The following is a 19,250-nucleotide window of genomic DNA, read 5'->3' as shown; positions in this document are numbered from 1 at the left end:
GCTTGCAGCATAAGTGAGACTGCAGTCCTACCTTCCAAGTTCCTCATTGTGATTTCTTCCCGCTGCATCGGTCTGTATCAGTCTAATCATTATTATGAGGCTTATTTATATTTTCTTGTGGAAATATTTCATATGTCCCACATAAATTTTAAGCAAGTGTTTCAGTGTCTGAGTCTTATTTTTTTTAACTGTATCCTTCCTTTGAAGGCTCACACAAAGCTCTCTCCTCAAGCTCTTCTTAGATATGCAAAATTACCAGCTGCCATTTTTAACACACTTGCTGACATGCATACCTCCCAAACTGTGACAGCATAGGAGTGGGAACTGATATTTTGAGATGGAGCATATTCCACTTTTTTCCCCCCTGTAAAAGCCAACAAAAACCCTAGGTATAATCTCTAAACCTCAGTCTTACCCCCATCAAACCAGAAAGAAGGAAAGCAGTAACATGAACTGCTTCTACCTTCATTCTTTTCCATGTCCCATAAGCATCTTCAATTTGAGTTGTGAACTAGTACTAAAATAACCTGCAAGCGGGTGAACAGCTAGAGATACCAGTATTAAAGAGCCTAAATAATTGGCAAGTTAGAGAATCAGACCCAGGATGGTCAAGAATTCACAATAGATGAAGAAATATTTCTTGGTCATCTGCTCTACACTGTTATCTTCTCTAAACAAGAAACTCCCTATAAATGAAGTTTTCATACCTAACAACCCAAGAAAGATTGGAGGGGAGAAGGGAGATGATCATGTTAGCACGTGATGGCCCCTGCCGTTTAAACCTTCCGCGTGATAGGACTGAAGCCCCCACTCCGTGCAGTGAGAGAAGCCTCACTGTGAGTAAGACACTGGGTCACAACACACAGTTCCAAACCGTGACTTTGTTAGGATATCCATCTTGTCTTTTATCGTGACCTGAACATTGAGCCTGGGAGAAACATGACAAGAGGCCTGTATCAATGGGGGTTCTCCAGAGAAACAAAACCAATAGGAGATATTTATCTACCTACTTACTTATTTTAAGGAATTGTTTCACATGAATATAGAGGCTGAGAATTCCCAGGATCTTCAGTCCAAAGGCTTGAGAACCAGGAGAGCTGATGGCATAAGTCCCAGTCTGAGTCTGAGTCCGAAGTCAGGAGATGACTAGTGCCCCAGCTTGAAGACCATCAAGCAGAGAAAATGAATTCTCTCTTACTTAGGCTTCTTGTTCTTTTCATGCCTTCGGAGGGCCTCAACCCACATACAGGACAACAATCTGCTTTATTCAGTCTACTGATTCAAATGTTAATCTCATCCAGAAACACTTCTGCAGATACACCCCAGAATAATATTTAACCAGGTATCTAGGCACCCCATGACTCAGTCAAGTTGACACATGGAACTAAACATAACAAAGCCTGAGAAAGGAGGAAGGTCCTCAGCGTGAGCCCCTGAAAGCTTGTCACCACAGACACAGACAGGGGTCCATCTCAGCAGGTGTCCACCTTACAGAGCCCATTTTGGAGCCCAACACATCTGTGGATGAGGCCACTGTGACAACTCCTAGACTTGACTTTAATATTCCTCTTGAATGAAGCCATTGTCCATATGGGAAGAGATATAGAAAGGATGAAAAAAGAGACCATCTTTTTTCCATCGGATATTCTTTCCTGCTTTCTCAAAGATTAGTTGACAATATAGTTGAGGGAAATATAAATCAAAACCACAATGATATACCACCCCATACCAGTCAGAATGGCTAAAATTAACAAGTCAGGAAACAACAAATGTTGGCGAGGATGTGGAGAAAGGGGATCCCTCTTACACTGTTCATGGGAATGCAAGCTGGTACAGCCACTCTGGAAAACAGTATGGAGGTTCCTCAAGAAGTTAAAAATAGAGCTACCCTATAACCCAGCAAGTGCACTACTGGGTATTTGCCCTAAAGATACAGATGTAGTGAAAAGAAGGGGCACCTGCACCCCAATGTTCACAGCAGCAACGTCCACAACAGCCAAACTGTGGAAAGAGCCAAGATGTCCTTCAACAGATGAATGGATAAAGAAGATGTGGTTCATATATACAATGGAATATTACTCAACCATCAGAAAGGATGAATGCCTACCATTTACATCAACATGGATGGAACTGGAGGGTATTACGCTAAGTGAAATAAGTCATTCAGAGAAAGACAATTATCATATGGTTTCCCTCATATGTGAAACATAAGTAATAGTGCAGAGGACAATAGGGGAAGGGAGGGAAAACCAAACGGGAAGAAATCAGAGAGGGAAACAAAACATTAGAGACTCTTGACTCTGGAAAACAAACTGAGGATTGTGGAAAGGGAGTTGGGTGGGCGGATGGGGTAACTGGGTGATGAACATTAAGGAGGGCATGTGATGTAATGAGCACTGGGTGTTATACACAGCTAATGAATCAAATGAACATTATATCAAAACTAATGATGTACTATATGTTGGCTAATTGAATTTAAATAAAAAACAGAAAAAAGAAAGGATGAAAAAAGTGTTCTGGAACATTTTTGCTCGTTGGTTCTTTTGCTCTTTTGTTCTTTGGTTAATAAATTTGGGGAGATGTGGAGATGCAAATTTGGAAACATTTATATCTCACGATGATTTGGCAGGAGAAAGAGCATGCTCTTGACAGCTTCTTGACTTGGCTTCAGTGGCATAAGAGGACACCAGATTTCATCTGTGAAAAAGGTCCCAGAACATGGAAAAGACTCAAAGGCTGATTCTTCTTTAGAACAAGTTGATTATTTGATGTTAATAGAAATTCTAACCATTTCTCCTATGAAGCTGCTTCAGAATTTAAGAGCCTAAAGGAGTCTATACCCCTGCAATATCTGGCAAGAAAATATAAGGCAGGAGAGCTTTAATGATCATTTTTAAGAGGATTTTTGCTGTCCTGGTTAGTCTGAGTTGGCCTCTTAGATACATGATTTGGCAAAGATTTATAATTCACTCATTTTCCTAACTTGCTTCAAGCAAACATAATTTTCCATTGACCTAGAATTTCTCCAGATCAGGACAGACCTCAGCCCAACAGAGAACAAGGGAGCCTGAATGGCAGTTGAATTGAAATACAGTTGATGCTTGAAAAACGTGGGTTTGAACTGCGCAGGTCCACTTACACACAGGTTTTAATTTTTTTTGATAAATACAGTAGAGCACTATAAATGCATTTTCTCTTCCTTATGATTTTCTTTTTTTTTAAAGATTTTATTTATTTATTTGATAGAGATAGAGACAGCCAGCAAGAGAGGCGACACAAGCAGGGGGAGTGGGAGAGGAAGAAGCAGGCTCATAGTGGAGGAGCCTGATGTGGGGCTCGATCCCATAACGCCGGGATCACGCCCTGAGCTGAAGGCAGACGCTTAACCGCTGTGCCACCCAGGCGCCCCTCTTCCTTATGATTTTCTTAACATTTCTTTTTCTCTAGGTTACTTTATTATAAGAACACAGTATATAACAGACATAACATAGAAAATGTGTGTTAATCAACTCTTTATGTTTTCAGTAAGGCTTCTGGTCACAGTAATTAGTAATTAAGTTTTTGGGGAGCCAGAAGTTATATGCAAATTTTCAACAGCACAGGGCGAGGTGGCACCCCCTAACCCCCACATTGTTCATGGGTCAACTGTACTATCCCTTTAATGCTGCATTACAATGTCTATTTAGACAAGGATTTTCTCCGCTTAGTAAATAACAGATTTTTGGCATAACTCATCCCTAAACCACTTGTCAAGAACCTATGGCAGGCAAATTTATCTCAAAACCAGCTTAAATTGACAATGTAAAACAGAAACTATAAAGTCAGTGAAAAGCCTTTCTACTGTGCAGGAACACCTAGGTCTTTGGCTCAACACCTGGATGGAAGTGAAAAATCAGAAATATTAATTGTCTGAAAGGATTACCCTGACTCCCTCCTCCATTTTCCTGAGCCCTTCAGTAGACTCACAAAGGAAATGGTGTGTTTCTGCCGGACTGGGTGACTTGAGGAACAAATCTGAATTATAAAGTGTTATGGGCTTTTGGAAGAAAGAGGTGCTGTCAGAATAAAGGATGTTGTACTCAACTTTTTCCATGGCACTTGTATATAAGTCCACAGTTTGTGACCTGTTTTACAGTTGGCTGACTGCTCTCTCCCTCCCCCAACCTCCGCCCTTTTATTAAACAAAAGAGTTGCATGTTCTGGGAAGTGTTGGCAACATGGCCATGCCACTGTCATCCAGGCTGTGCTGTGATGTGGTGGAAAGAGCCCCCAGTTGGAGCTTGAGAGCAGCTCTGGCCACTGTGGGGTGTGTGCGACGGGCTCTGGACAAGGGTCACCCCAGCAGCCAGTGCAGGTGGAGGGCATCAAGGGACAGCTGCCAGAAGAGCCGTGTGCTGCAGCTTCCATCACAAATGCTGGAATATCTTCTTTTCCCCTCTTCCTCACCAAGACCCTGGGCTCTCCACTCTCTGTTAACTACTTCTCTCTTCTTCCAGCTGTAACCAATGCACCTCTATTTCATTCCATTTCAGCGTCATTCAACACATCTTCATTAAGAACCTACCATGCAAGCTACGGCTCTTCACCACACCTCAGTCCTCTGTTCATCCTCGCTTCTCTCTCAGAAACGGCTCTGGACAAGGGCCGTCTATGTACCCTTAAGCCAGTCCCAGTTCTGTCTCCGAGGCAGCTAAGAGTGCTGATCCCCTGTGTATCTCATGAAATCTGTTCATCCTTTGCCTCCCTTAAGAACCTTTTCTTGTGGTGTTGCTCCTTCCTCTGATGCTGTCTCCTTGGCCTCTTCCTTGTTTCCTGTCCTTTTTAGACATTCAATGTTGATATGTCCCAGAGTGACTTCCTAACCCTCTTCTCTTTTAATTCTGCACACTGCCCTGGGTTACCTCATATCTTCTAAGGGCTTCAGTCATCATCTACAATGCAGAAAACCCAGAGGGCTACATTTCTAGCCCGAATCTCTCTTCTGAATTGCAGACATATTTAGTAAGCTCCTTGCGCAATACAACCACCTATTTCAGTTACTATAGCTGCATAGCAAGTTATCCCAAAACTTAGTGGCATAGAACAACTACTGGTTGGGTCAGGAACTCAGGGCACAGCAAAGACCGTCGTTTCTGCTATATGATGTCTGGGGCTTCATCCGGCAGCACTTAAAGACTGGAGTGATTTAACAGCTGAAGAATGGAATCATCTGGAAGCACCTCCACTCATATGTCTAGTGGTTGATATCTGTCATGATGTCACATGTCTGTTGGCTGGGATCTCATCTGGGACTGTAAGTCAGGATACCTACAAATGACTTCTCTCTGGGCCCAGACTTCCGCACAGCATGGCAACCTCAGGGTCACTGGACTTCCTACAAGGCAGTTCAGGGCTCCAAAGGTGGATGTCCTCACTAACAAAGAAGCTGCATCACCCTTTGGGACCTAGCCACAGAAAGCGCTTAGTGTCACTTCCCTCACTTGACAGGGGTACAAGGGAGTCACAAGCCCGCCATATTCAGAGGGAGGGAATGAGACCCCATTTAGTGATGGGGGGGGGGGGGAAAAGCAGTAGGAGAGCACGCAGGACAGGAGGTCCTCCGTCTTTAGAAAGCACAGTNAGCAGTAGGAGAGCACGCAGGACAGGAGGTCCTCCGTCTTTAGAAAGCACAGTCTGTCACATCACTCCTCTCCACCCCCAGCCTCACACATGCTCAATCTACACAGATGTATCATACTGCCATGTACACTCTCTTCCCTCCGGGCCTTCACACATACTGTTCCCTCCAACCAGAGCATCTTTTCCTGTCTTCTAGCTCCCACTAGTACCTGATTTTTTATCTCACTTCTATTTGTCCTTCAAGCCTCATCTCAGATGCCACTTCATTCAGATCCACGTTTGTCCTTACAAGAGTGGCAGTGTCCCCCACCTCATCTTGCTTTCCTCCCTGTCAGCCCCCTTTCTCATTCAACAACCAGATGTGGAGGGACATCCCATGCCTGAACGCTGAGTCACTAACCTGAGTTCAAAGTCTGGTTCTGCCACTTGCTGATTGTGTGAACCTCAGCAATCTGCTTAACATCATAAAACTTAGTTCCCACATCTATAAAATGAGAAAATTATTATATTACCTTTTAGAGCTGAGGATTAAATGGGATGCTGTAGAGATATTGGCCCATAGGTGCTAGCTATTGACACGATCCTCAGCATAGCTGTATGGGTCAAAGATTAATTTTAAGAACTGGTGTTGCAAAGCAAACATTTCCCCTCTAGCTCTAAGAGCTAGATTGCTCAAAAAAGTAAACTTCTTGAGCTATATTTAATATACAGACATTTATTGTCTCTATTTCTATACTTTCCTACTTTAATGGTTACATTTAATGTCCATTCAGTATTTAGACAGCCATTCTTAGGTACAAGCACTTGTATAGTTTGTCCTATATTTGGTACAGCTACTTATTTCTCACCACACATATACTTTTACTCCTACTGATGTTAGGGAGAATCCTCTGCTTTTAAAAAGACACTTGCCCCAGTTTTCTCTCTTACGAAGGGTACGTTTCTTTCTGCTTGCACCATTGACCCCAGGAGGGCAGCTAATTCAGCATAATTACAACCCGCATGACTTCTCCTTCTCCTTTTGGCTCCATTAACCACTGTGCTTGGTGCTCACCATCCATGGTTTTGGTCTGCTCTGGGGATTACATATCAGGTTCCCCAACATTGTCCTTGGGTAGAAAATAGGTCCCGTTGAAATACTTGCAGTGAAAAAAGCACATGCTTCTGGTGATACTGCAGTGGTGTTTTTGGTTTTGGGGTGTTCTTGTGTTTATTTCTGTTTTTGTTTTGCTTCTTCTCATTGAATTTTTCTAACTTGCCAGGCAGTTACTATTTATTTGCACAATTTGTGTGGTTGGTTGTTTTATGTATCACTATGCCAAGGAAGAGAAGCTTTCAATGTTGTTTAATTACCACATGTAAAATGACCCAAAATCCCAGCTCCACACCTGTTTGAGCAGAGCACGAGAATAAACAGGAGCAATGGAGAAGACATTATAGGGACACAGATATGGGTTAAGCCTATGGATAGAGCCATTCAAAGACTGGAATGAGTCACTTGCCTTAGGAAGCAAGGAGCTTTCTGTATTGGCTCGCTGAACCACTGGTTAATCAGCAAATTGTAAGGAAAATTTAAAAATCAGTGAAAAGTTGGATTAAGATATCTTATTCTTCCAAGATTTCATACTAAAATGCCATGAAGATTTACCACAATTGCCGGACAGCACCTCTAGCCTGCACTGTCTGGGTTCTAGAGAAGAACAGACTTAGAAGAGCCATGTTTGCAGCTGAAGAATTTAGTGTCCTCCGGTTAGTGTGAAGGTAAATACCGTAAGTGTGACTGGGCCCCACATACACAAAAGGAGAATCAGAAAAATGACTTATTCTACAGCTGCTTGAACCTTCACCAGTACCTAGAACCTGTGCGTGAGAATTATCTGAACCTATTCTTTCAAATTCCGAATCATGTTTGTCACCATCTCCAAAAGTGTGCTTCTGTCCTCAGTCATGTCCCTTCGGTATTCAAACTAGAGATATACCGATGGGTTAACAGAAGAGTCAAGACAGGCCAACAAGAATGAGCACACAGGAAGTTAGAAAACTGGTGGGACAAGTACAGACACATCACGACCTTGTGTCTTTAAAATCCTCAAGACATTCTCGCAGGGAACAGTGTTGGGTGATATGGGCCAGGAACCTGTGTTCCTCTTGTCACAGAGTCGTCAGCAGTGCAAGAAGTTGGCTTCATAATTTAGAGCCACAACCCACCAGTGCCCAGAGATTGGCATAAGAAATTTAAACAGTGTTTAAAGTGGGAATATGGTCACAGGATTTCAAAGCCAAAGAGGAAATTGCCAAATATTTAATTCAATCATTTTACTTTATAAGTTTCAATGTAAATGTTACTTTGTCAAATGAACTTTTTCTAGATTTCTGGACTAGACTAGGTCTCCAATTATATGCTTGATGACACACTGTACTTTTACTTTATAGTACTTAATATAATTATAATTAAAAAGTGGATCATGTAATAATTTGTGCAGTAGTATCTCTATCCCCAACCATCTTTATGTTCCAAGAGGGAAGGGATTGTGTCTCTTTCTTAGCCCATGTATCCCCATATTCTCATCAGAGTGCCTGACACTTAGTAACTGCTGGATACTATTTGTTTAATTAGTTAAATAAAAGTTAAGCTCAGGTAAACTAACAGAGAAAAACTAAGTGAATGTCACAGCCCCAACACACACCTCATTCCCAGTTTCCAGCTGTAGTTTGGGCACAGAGAGAGAAAATGAAAGAGAATCAAGGAAGGTTATCTAGTACCTTGTATTTCCCAAGAATCTAAGAAATAATAAAGTATGTACATTTCATCCCATCTCTGGATATTTGCCATATTTCCTACCTCACTCACCCAGTAAGTATTTTTCAAGTGTCTGCTAGAGTCAGACATGGAGTTAAATGCTAGAGATACAAACTGAACAAAACGCAAAGATGTTTAATTTCATCTTGCTTGCTTATATTCAGTCTGCAGGAGCAGTTTGTAATTTACAAAATCTATTCACAAGTTAAAGCTTTCATGTTGCCTCCTATGCCTAGAAGTCCATAGAAAAATGTCCAGGACGCACTCAATAAATGGGTCCTCTGACATGATCCCAATAGCCAGTGCAATAATCATTAGCAGGATTTAGGCCAGATATCCTCTCTAATAGGGTGGGTTACCTCGGAAGCAGAGTCTGAGACAATAATGTGAGTGCCAGGGGTGTAGAAAATGGGACAGAGAAGGCTAATTAATGGTCCACTATCAAGCAAGATTCTTCTGTGGGCAACTGGGGCTCAGTCCTACCGGGGAATTCTGGAAAGCCATAAACCATGTCGAACACATCTGAGCTATCCCACGTGAAGGGCATGGGAATTTGAATATTTATCTTGCAACTTCCATCTGGTCATTGGCAGAGGGCTGCTTCCAGGGGAATATCTCTCCCAGCAGTTTGGGACCGCCTTCCAGCCAGGCGAGTCCACGATGCCCTTGGAATGTTCATGGTGGTGCAGACTGAAGGTATATGGACAAAGTACTCACAGTGTCAACTGTGTTTTCACCTCTAGCCAAACAAAGTCTCAATGTCCAAAAAATTGTGCTTTGGTTTTCCCTCTTCACCTTCTCCGTTTCCACTCTTCTCCTCTCAACACCCTGCAGTCCTAGAAAGCTGGCTGGTGCCTGGTATGAGAATGAAAGACAAGCCTCTGTCTGGTGCAGGGATTTCCTGTGCTCAATGGGTGACAAAGACTGTGCAAGGGAATGTCTGAGAGCCATGTGGGTGCAGCCCATTATCTTCATACCTATTCTTTGCATAGCAGCACGTAGATTAACAATGCCTTTAAAATGTGGACCACATCATCGGAGAATAAATCCTTCCCTTGTGCCACGAGGCCCTCTAGGATTTGGCCTTAGCCAAATAAACCTAGTAAAATAAACCTCTCTGACTTCATCTCCTGTAACTTTGTCCTTGCTCACTCTGCTCCAGCCTCACTGGCCTTCTTTCTCTCGATTGAGAATGCCAAAATTTTCCTGCCATAGACTCACACACTTGTAGTTCCTCTGTCTAGAACACTGCCTCTGGGTCTTTACATGGCTGGGTCCTTCCCCTCATTTACATCATGGCTCAAGTGTCACTTCTTCAAATAAGATGGCCTTAACTATCTCCTAGTCATTACCTATCCATCAATCCTATTGCATATTCTTTATTGGACTTATCACTTCCAAAATTTTTCTTATTGTTTATTTGATCATAGTTTATTCCTCAAATACACATACACCCCAACTAGACTGTAAGCTCCACAAAAGCAGAGACTTTGCTGTCTTACTCCCTAAATATTCAGTGCCTGTTCATCCATGAACATTTGTTGAATGTGACTGTGGCCTAGGTCACTGTCCCTGCTGGAGCACACAGGGGAGTGAAAAGCAATGCAAGAGTCTAAGAATATCCATACAGACATACCTCTGTCTGACTTTTATCAGCTTCAATATTCTCCTTTAAAATCAGTTTGCTATATATTGCTGTTTCCTTTGACACAGGATAATTATATTATTCAGTAACAAGGATGCCCACTTTCACCTCTCCTATTTAACATAGTACTGGAAGTTCCAGACCGAGCAGTTAGGCAATAAACAAATAAAAAAAAAATCTGGTGTGCAAATCGAAAAGGAAGAAATAAAATGATCTCTGCAAACACCATGATTTCATATGTAGAAAACCCAAAAGACTCCACAGAAATACTGTTATAATGAATAAACAAACTAAGCAAAGTTGCAAGATACAAAATTGACATAAAAAATAATTTGTATTTCTACACACTAATAATAAACAATCCAAAAGGAAAAGAATTTTATTTATAATAGCACACACACATGCACATAAATATCTGGAAATAAATTTAACTCGGGAGGCAAAAGACCTGTACACTGAAAACTACCCAAAAAATGCTGAAAGAAATGAAATACAGATAAATGGAAAGACAGTCCATTTTCATGGACTGGAAGACTTAATATTGTTAAGATGTCAATATTACCCAAAGCACTCTATAGATTTAATGCAATCTCTGCCAAAATCCCAGCAGTATTTTTTGCAGAAATAGAAAAAATCCATCCTAAGATTTATGCTGAATCTCAAGGGACTTTGAAGAGACAGAAACAATCTTGAAGAAGAGCAAAGTTGGAGGTCTCACAATTCCTGATTACAAAACTTATTATGAAGCTACCACAATCATAACAGACATATAGACCAATGGGATAGAATAAAGAGTCTGGAAATGAACGCTTGCATACATGGTCAAATGATTTTCCACCAGGGTGCAAAGACCATTCAATGGAGAGAGGGCAGTCTCTTCAACAAACGGTTTTAGAAAAACTGGAGATCCACATGCAAAAGAGTAAACATAGACCCTTACCTTATACCATAGACAAAAATTAACTCAAAATTAGTGAAAGACCCAAACCTAAGAGCTAAAACTCTAAAGCTCCTAGAAGAAAACACAGAACAGAATCTTCATGACATTGAATTTGGCAATGATTTCTTAGATATGACACCAAAAGCATAGGCAACAAAAGAAAACAGTAGATAAAATGGACTGCACACACAAAAAAGAAAGCTTCTGTGCTTCAAAGAACACAATCAGCAGAGTGAAAGGGCAACCTACAGAATGGAAAAAATATTTGCAAATCATATGTCTGATAGGCGGTTAACATCCAGAACATAAAGAACTCCTACAAGTATGGGGCACGTGGATGGCTCAGTTGATTAGGTATCTGACGGTTGATTTCAGCTCAGGTTATGGTCTCAGGGTCATGGAATCAAGCCCCGTGTCAGGCTCCATGCTCAGTGGGGAGTCTGCTTGTGGGTGTCTATCTCTCTGTCCTTCAGCCCTCCCCACCTCTCTAAAATAAGTAAAATAAACCTTTAAAAAAAAGAACTCCTACAAGTCAACATCGAATAAATAAATAAATAACCAGACTTAAAAATGAGCAGAAGACTCTAGTTGATGTTTCTCTAGTATGATATACAAATGGCCAACAAGCATAGGAGAAGATGTTCAGCACCACTAATTATTAGGGAAATGGAATAAGAACCATGGTGAGATGCCTCATACTCATTAGGATGTCTACTTTGTAGGGATGTGGAGAAATTGGAACCCTTGTGCACTGTTGGTGGGAATGTAAAGTGGTACAGCCACTGTGGAAACAGTATAGAAGTTCCTCAAACATAAAATAGAGAGTTAACTATGACCCAGCAATTCCACTTCTGAGTATATACCCAAAAGAATTGAAAGCAGGGTCTTGAAGAGATATTCATACAACTGCATTCATAGAAGCCACTATTTACAAAAGTCAAGAGGTGAAAGGAACCCAAGTATCCATCAATAGATGAATGGATAAATAAAATGGGGTATATACAGACAATGGAATATTATTCTGTTTTAAGAAGGTAATTTTGTCAAGTGCTACAACATATATGAATCTTAAAGACATGTTAAGTGAAATAAGGTAGTTCCAAAAAGACAAATACTATATGATTCCACTTATATGAGTTAGCTTATGATGTACCTAGAGTAGTCAAATTCGTGGAGACAGTAGAATGGTCATGGCTAGGGGTTGGGGAGAGGGGGAAATGGGGAGTTGTTATTAAAATGGGTATGGAGTTTCAGTTTTGCAATAAAAAAACATTCTGGAGATTGGCTGCACAACGAGAATATAATTAGCATTACTGAATTGTACATTTCAATTGGTTAATTTTATGTTATGTGTATTTTACTATAATTAAAAATTCGTAATTGAAAAAATTTACTAGCTTCTTAATTCATGAAGGAGAAAAGAAAGAGCCTAATAATATTAGGCAAATAATATTAACCAAATAATATTAACTCAAGCTTATAAAAGATATAAAGTCAGTCTTTAAAATGTAATGTCCTCTTTTAGCTGAAAAGCTCTTCTGGAAGAGACTTAGAATCTTACACTCCAAGCTCCCCAGCTCTTTAGCAGCTCCCAAAAACTTCTGGACATTTCTTCAAGCAAATCTCTCTTACAAGACAGAGATCTGTATACTTTTTAGCAGGTGCTAAACTGAAGAGTAGCATGTAACATGGGACAAATAAGGGAACAAGTCCAAAACTCAAAAAGTAACTCTTTTCCAACATTTATTTAGTTGAAAGTATGTTGTGGCCAGAGCACTATTCTGAGTCAGAGGACTTGAGTTTTAGTCCCATCTCTGCCACAAAAGAACTTCCTGAGCTTAGACAAGCACTTCATTGTCTCCTTTGTAAAAAGAGCAATTGGGCAAAATTACTAAGGACGCTGCCCACTCCTCCTCAACACACAGGAAGCATGTTAGGCATCTATTTAAAGCAGAGATTAATCATCTTGCTTGTGTATTCTCGAACTTTATAAAAGAGTAGCAAAGACAATTCAGTATACTGAAATCTTCAAAGAATTGCTAGAGAAATCTGGCAAAATCCCATCCTGTAACGCCATTACTGCTATTACAAATTCACTTGAAGCTGTGTGGTGTAAACTGGAAGGTGGTGTCCCAAAATGCAATTATGTACACTCTGCATCACATACCCCTACTGACGGTAATTATGTCTGCACTCTGGGACACGGAGGCCTCTTCCAACTACAGAGTGTATCACTGGTGGGGTCATGTTCTCGGGGAAAGTAATTTTCACTTGGGTAGGTTTATCCCCAGAAACTGCTCCCAGTCTCTGCTAATGTGAGTGCTATGACAGGACTCAGGCCCCACCCCTGGTGCACAGGCGGGGCATGGCAATGATCCAGGCAGTCCGAACAGAGCTCAGGGCCTCACCTCCCACCTGCCCCTCCTCCCACCACTACCTCCTGCCATGTACAACACTCCACGCAAAGGACTGAGGAAGAAAATGTGTATTTCTTTTTCTTTCTGAAAAAAAAAAAATAAACGTTCATATCATGTTTTAGAGTCTCCAGTGAAGTTTTCACATGCTTATCTTATGTAATCCTCACAAGAATGAGATGAGGTAAGTGGTATTTTACCCTTTTCATAGACAGAGAAACTCAGACTCGGAGGGCCGTGTGGACTGTCACAAATGACAGAGCCCATAAATGGGGCATCCTTACCAGAAGTCACTAATGAGACCTGAGATCTATCAAGTTCTTGTCTTCAGTCTCTAAAAACATTGCTGCTGAGTCCAGCCAACAGTGTGTACTCAATGCCGTGGACTTTATAGCAGACGGTCACAAGCTGCTTTTAATATAAGGAAGAACAGCTGGAATACCAGCTCCACCTCTTGCTAATTTATAACTGGGTTTGAGTTACTCTTTTCTTCATTCATTCAGCAATATTTACTAAGTGCCCTCTGTGCCAGGGGATGAACATGCTAATTTAAATAGCATGGTCAGGAGGCTCTAAGGCAAGATGAATTTGGGGTTTCAAACAAACAGAAGCCCCCTGAGACTGAAGCATAGAGAAGGAAGAGAAGAAATAAGAGAACTGAGCTGGGCCATATTATAGAAGATCTATAGGCCAAAGTAGGGAGGTTGGATTATTCTAATCACAACAGGAAGCCACTAAATTTTTAAGCAAGAGAGTACCACCATCTGATTTATATTAATTGCTCATAATGCAACTTTTCTAAGCCTGAATTTCCTCATCTATAAAATTTTTATAATAATAGTAGCTACTTGATATTTTCATTGAGAAAACTCAATTTGGCCAATGACAGTTCAATACATAATAGCTACCATTGTTTTTTATTATTATTATTATTATTGTTATTATTATTGAGATGGATGACATTTGCATATGATGTCATAATAAGGAGTATAACAATCAGAATATACTATATAATACTCATAGCTCACACTAAAGGTGTAAATTTGTGTATAGACACACAAATTTCTAGCTGACTTCAGTTTGTGAAATCCAATTGGAAAATCTGGAGATAGCTGCTGCTTTGTGACTCAGCCTTACTCCCTGGGAGAGGTGAAGGAGAACTTAAACTGTTTCAGTAGAGATTATCTTGTTCTCTTCCCTCCAACTTTTTCTTCTTTCAGGTTGGGTCTCCAGAAGGCATCTTTGGCTTACTTGTACCATCCCCATCAAAAACTGTTCGCTATTCACCAAACCATTTCCTCTTCTTCTTGGATTCACAGCTGGATTGCCTTTCCCAGCTGCCGTTGGCCCCTTAGCAGTAGCCTGGAGACTAAATGTGACCAGAGGTGATTTGTACCACTTCCTGCTCAGCCTACCCTGTAAAATCTTCCTACATAATATCCTCTGTGCTCTTCCCCTTACCCTGGCTAGATGTCTATGCCCAAAGCAATGATGGAAACTATGAATTAAAGATGGTGGAACCTCCATGAACCTGGGTCCCTAAGTGATTTGTAGAGCCGAGTCCTCATGCCAACCTGGAACTACCTGGGACTTGCTACATGTTTAAGTCCAAGGTAATGGGATCCTGCACTCCATTTCTACAGTCTGGTTATTTTAAAAATCTCAAATGTTTGCGACCTAATTTCTGAAAATACATGGTTCTTAATAAGAAAGCCCTCCACTGACCCTCATAAGACCCTGAAGGGTCTTCTCTGTTTTGATGGCATATTTTTCACCTTCCAGCTGCCTCTGTCCATAAGCTTCTCTCTTAGATAGCAACCTAAAAATTGCTACGCTGGATTTGTATCTAGTTCAGTGATGAGTATCCAGAAAAGGAATGCAGAACCTCTATTTAGGGACCTTCAACCATAAACTTAACTCCTCCTTGAAATTATTTTAGGTTCAGCCTACTCTGTGTGCTCAGTGCGCTGTGCTTCCCCCAGCAGAGCTGTATTTTTGGTGTGTCTGTCTCCTCCCCACAGCTCCCAAGGGCACACTCAGTGTCTAGTGCAGCTTTGCGTCCTCAATACCTAGCACTGTGACTGGCCCCTAGGAGGTTCTTAGGGATTGAATTAATTGAGGGGGAGGGTGTTGGAGTTTTCTAATTTTACTGATTTGACAAAGACATTAAACTCTTCTGCCCTGGCAGGTGTCATTAACCAACATCCAACAACTAACTACAGGCAATATCTTAGACTCACTTGAGGAATGTTCCCAAGGCAACAGTTCTCAGTCATCAGTGCCCCCACCCAAGCTTCCCAACAGGGATGTGATGTCTACATCATGTCCACAATGCTTTCTTCTGTATGAATCATGAGCTCTAACTGGAGGCAGGGACAGTGGTGGCTTACCACCATACAGAGCCTGGTAAACACCTTTGCAATTCCTGGCCTGCCCTCGGTGCTAACAAGAATGTGAGTGGTGCCCATCTTCCCCTTGCTACAGGACTAGGCTTCCACATGTTAGAGGATCACTTAAAATAAAAAATTGGCCTTGTTCACATTTTTAAAGACTTTTTGGCTCTCCAGCAGTCTTATTTGATTTTGGCAAGGGGAGAACAAATCACCATGGTCCTGTTCACTATAATTTTGTTGTTGTTGTTTCAAATTTGAAAATTTCAGAAAGAAGTGGTAGGGACCTTGAGAAATAGTGCTCCAGTGGATAAGGGCAAAGGCTTGGGAGTTTGATAGATCTAGATTTGAATTCTAATGCACCATTTGCTAGCTTTTGAACCTGGGCACCTTGTTAAATTCTCTGAGCCTCAGTTTTCATGTCTGTAAATTGAGAGTGAAAATAGCACCCACCTCAAAGGATTGCTGATAAAAAAGTGAGATAATGTATATGCTTAGCACCATACCTATCATGTAGTAAGTAACCCATACACATATTAACTATGATGACTATTATAAGCATCATTTTGGTTTTTTTGTGATTATCTTGGTCCTTAATTTTGTAATTGAGTGAACTGAGGCCTGAAGAGATTAAGTGATTTACACAACTAATGAGGAACAGAGCAACTGCAGTAAGTCAGATTATTCAGAGCCTCACTCTGGGGGTCTGCCCATCAGAACACGAGTTTATCCTCATGCCCCAGGTTCTCAAGATCAATACAACGCTCCGTCTATTTGGAATAGGATTCCATTTGCTTTCAAGACTTTCAAATATTGTCAGGAGAGAGTTTTCAAGGTGGTCTAATCTCAGCACAATCTAAAGGTGTAAATAAAAGATATTCCAATCACACACTGAATTGGAAAAACAGATGTTCTAATATTATTTCCAAGATAATGTCCATAGGAACAACCTGGAGATAATTAGGAACCTTTCTAATAGGTTTTGTAGGTGAAGAAAGTAGACACTCAAGCCAAGTAAATAAATGAATTCAAGGGACACTAGGATCAGAGATATGTTCTACCCTCAGGGAGGAGCACGGGGGAAAGCCTGGAGAAGGACAGTAGCCATTGATGGTGAGAAAACTCAAGAAGTGAGCTACTCACATACCACAGAAGTCTCACACTGAACTCACATTCAATGTGTCTTTAACTGAATCCATTATACCCAGTTCCTCACTAAGCCTTCTGTCACTGACTCTGTGGATGGCCTTTCCAATCTCCTGTCCCCAAGCCAGAAATCTTTGCTTCACCCTCAAATGCTCCTTTTTCCTCACACCAAGCCATCAACAAACTCTGTTTTTACAACCAAAAAACTCAATCCAGACTTGGAAACTGGCCCCACTTCTCATGTCCACTGCCATTGCTGTGTTGAAGCATGGGCTGTACCTGTTGGAGATAGTCCAGCAGTCTCCTGTCTCACTCCCCTCTCTTCTAGAAGTCATCACGGCATGGCAGCTGATACAGAAAATCAGCCATCCTTCAGTCAGGTCATGCATGTGCTTCTGTTTCAAATGGAAAAAAACAGACATAAATAAGGCAATTAGCACCATAGGGTGGGAGATGTTGTCAGCCACTAAATCAGTGAGAACATTTTGTTTTGTTTTGTCTTTAAGTAATAAACATCTATATCTGATTGCAGAAGAGAATCTTAGTTTTGTTTCTTAAACTGCAGGAATAACTAAACATTTTGATATTAAGAATTCTCCAGCTCCTTCCACACTTGTAAGATAGTAATGAAGAAATTTTGGGGTTTTCATATGAAATAAGAATGAATTAGTTAGACAATAAGTCTGAAAGAAAGATGAAATATTTCAATCTCTCTCTCTGAAAGACAACACAATCTCATCCTGGTGACAAAATGGAGACACGTGATATCATTAGAGAATAATACAAGTTGCCATTTTGTAGTATTAAGTGCAAAAAAGAAAAAAAGAAAGAAAGAAAGAAAAGAAAGAGATAGATAAAGTCCCAGAACAGTACATGAAACTCATCTGTGAATAACTTGTTCCAACTTCATAATGCTGTGTATTTCCAGAACATTAAAAACTGCTTCAGTCCATTTTTTAATGCTTTGTCAAGTTTCCAGGTCATTTTAGGTGAACACTATTATCTGTTATTTCAAAACGCTGCAAATCATCATCCCAAGAAAATGTAGAATTTCCTAGAATTTAGCTTGTACTGTTTTCAAACCATTTGTTCTGCTATAGTCAGATAATGGAAGAAATACGCATCTTTGGTCATGACTATTTGCTATAAGGCAACCATGAATGCTTTAGTAAATTGAATTTTCTTCAAAATCAATTTTCTTTTTCTTATTAGTAAAGCAATCCATGCTAACTATGCAGAAGAGACAGAAAATGTAGACTAGCAAAACAAACATAAAGAGTTAGAATCATCTTTTATTCATATGCATATACGTTTTTAAACAAGAATAGGGTAACATAGCACACCATTTTGTAACCTTTTGCCACTTAATATATTATGAATATTTTTCCTTAACAAAATACATTTCTGTGGTGTTTTTGATGACTGTATAATATTCCATATGGAATATTTCAATATTCCATATTGGCCCATAATGCACCAAATCCAGTGATTTTCACACATTTCGGACTCAGGACTCTTTACGCTCTTAAAAATTACTGAGGACTCCAAAGAGTTTTTGATTATGTGGGCTGTAACTATCAATATTTACCATATCAGAATTATGAGACATTTTAAAATATTTTACTAATTCACTTTAAGATCCCAGTAATAAACCAACTATATGTTAACTCAAATAACACTCTTATGAAAAATAACTATCTTTCCAAAACAAAAAACTTATAGTGAGAAGAATAACATTATTATACATTTTTGCAAATGTCTCTAAAGTCTGCCTTAAAAGAAGACAGCTGATTTCCCATTCCTGCTTCTCCATTCAATCTCCTGGTGATATAACACATTGCATAGCCTCTAAAACACTGGTGACAGAATGAGAGTAAAGAGGACAAATGATGTCATAGTACTATTAGGAAGAGAATGTAATCTTATGGATCCCATAAAAGTATCTTGGGGACCTTGCTAAAAGAGTCTTTGGGACCCCCAGGAATCCCTGGACTATGTTTTGAGAAATGCCGATCTAACCAACGTCCAAATTGTGAACATCTGTAGTTTATAAACTGCATGATAACAGCAATACTTTCAAGAATTTTGAGTACTTTATTTGTTTATTTTTTAAAGATTTTACTTATTTATTTGAAAGAGAGCAAGCATGAGCAGGGGGAGGGGCCAAGGGAGAGAGAGAAGCAAACTCTGCTGAGCAAGGAGTCCAAATCCCGCCTCAATCCCAGGACTCTGGGATCAGGACCTAAGCCAAAGGCAGAAGCTTAACTGACTGAGCCATCCAGGTGCCCCCAAGTAC

General features: G+C 40.4%; 1 long non-coding RNA gene across 1 annotated transcript in view; it reads right to left on the bottom strand.

Annotated features, from left to right (window-relative positions):
• The window catches only part of LOC109489330, a 192,824-nt gene that overhangs the window by 104,038 nt on the left and 69,536 nt on the right, over nt 1–19,250 (bottom strand). Inside the window, exon 2 of the long non-coding RNA XR_002142284.2 lies at nt 17,234–17,349. This is a non-coding gene — a long non-coding RNA (uncharacterized LOC109489330). The remainder of the gene's footprint in view (nt 1–17,233; nt 17,350–19,250) is intronic.

The sequence above is a fragment of the Ailuropoda melanoleuca genome, chromosome 8, assembly GCF_002007445.2.
Source record: "Ailuropoda melanoleuca isolate Jingjing chromosome 8, ASM200744v2, whole genome shotgun sequence".
In the NCBI taxonomy this organism is placed as follows: Eukaryota; Metazoa; Chordata; class Mammalia; order Carnivora; family Ursidae; genus Ailuropoda; species Ailuropoda melanoleuca.
This window is presented reverse-complemented; position numbering and strand designations above follow the sequence as displayed.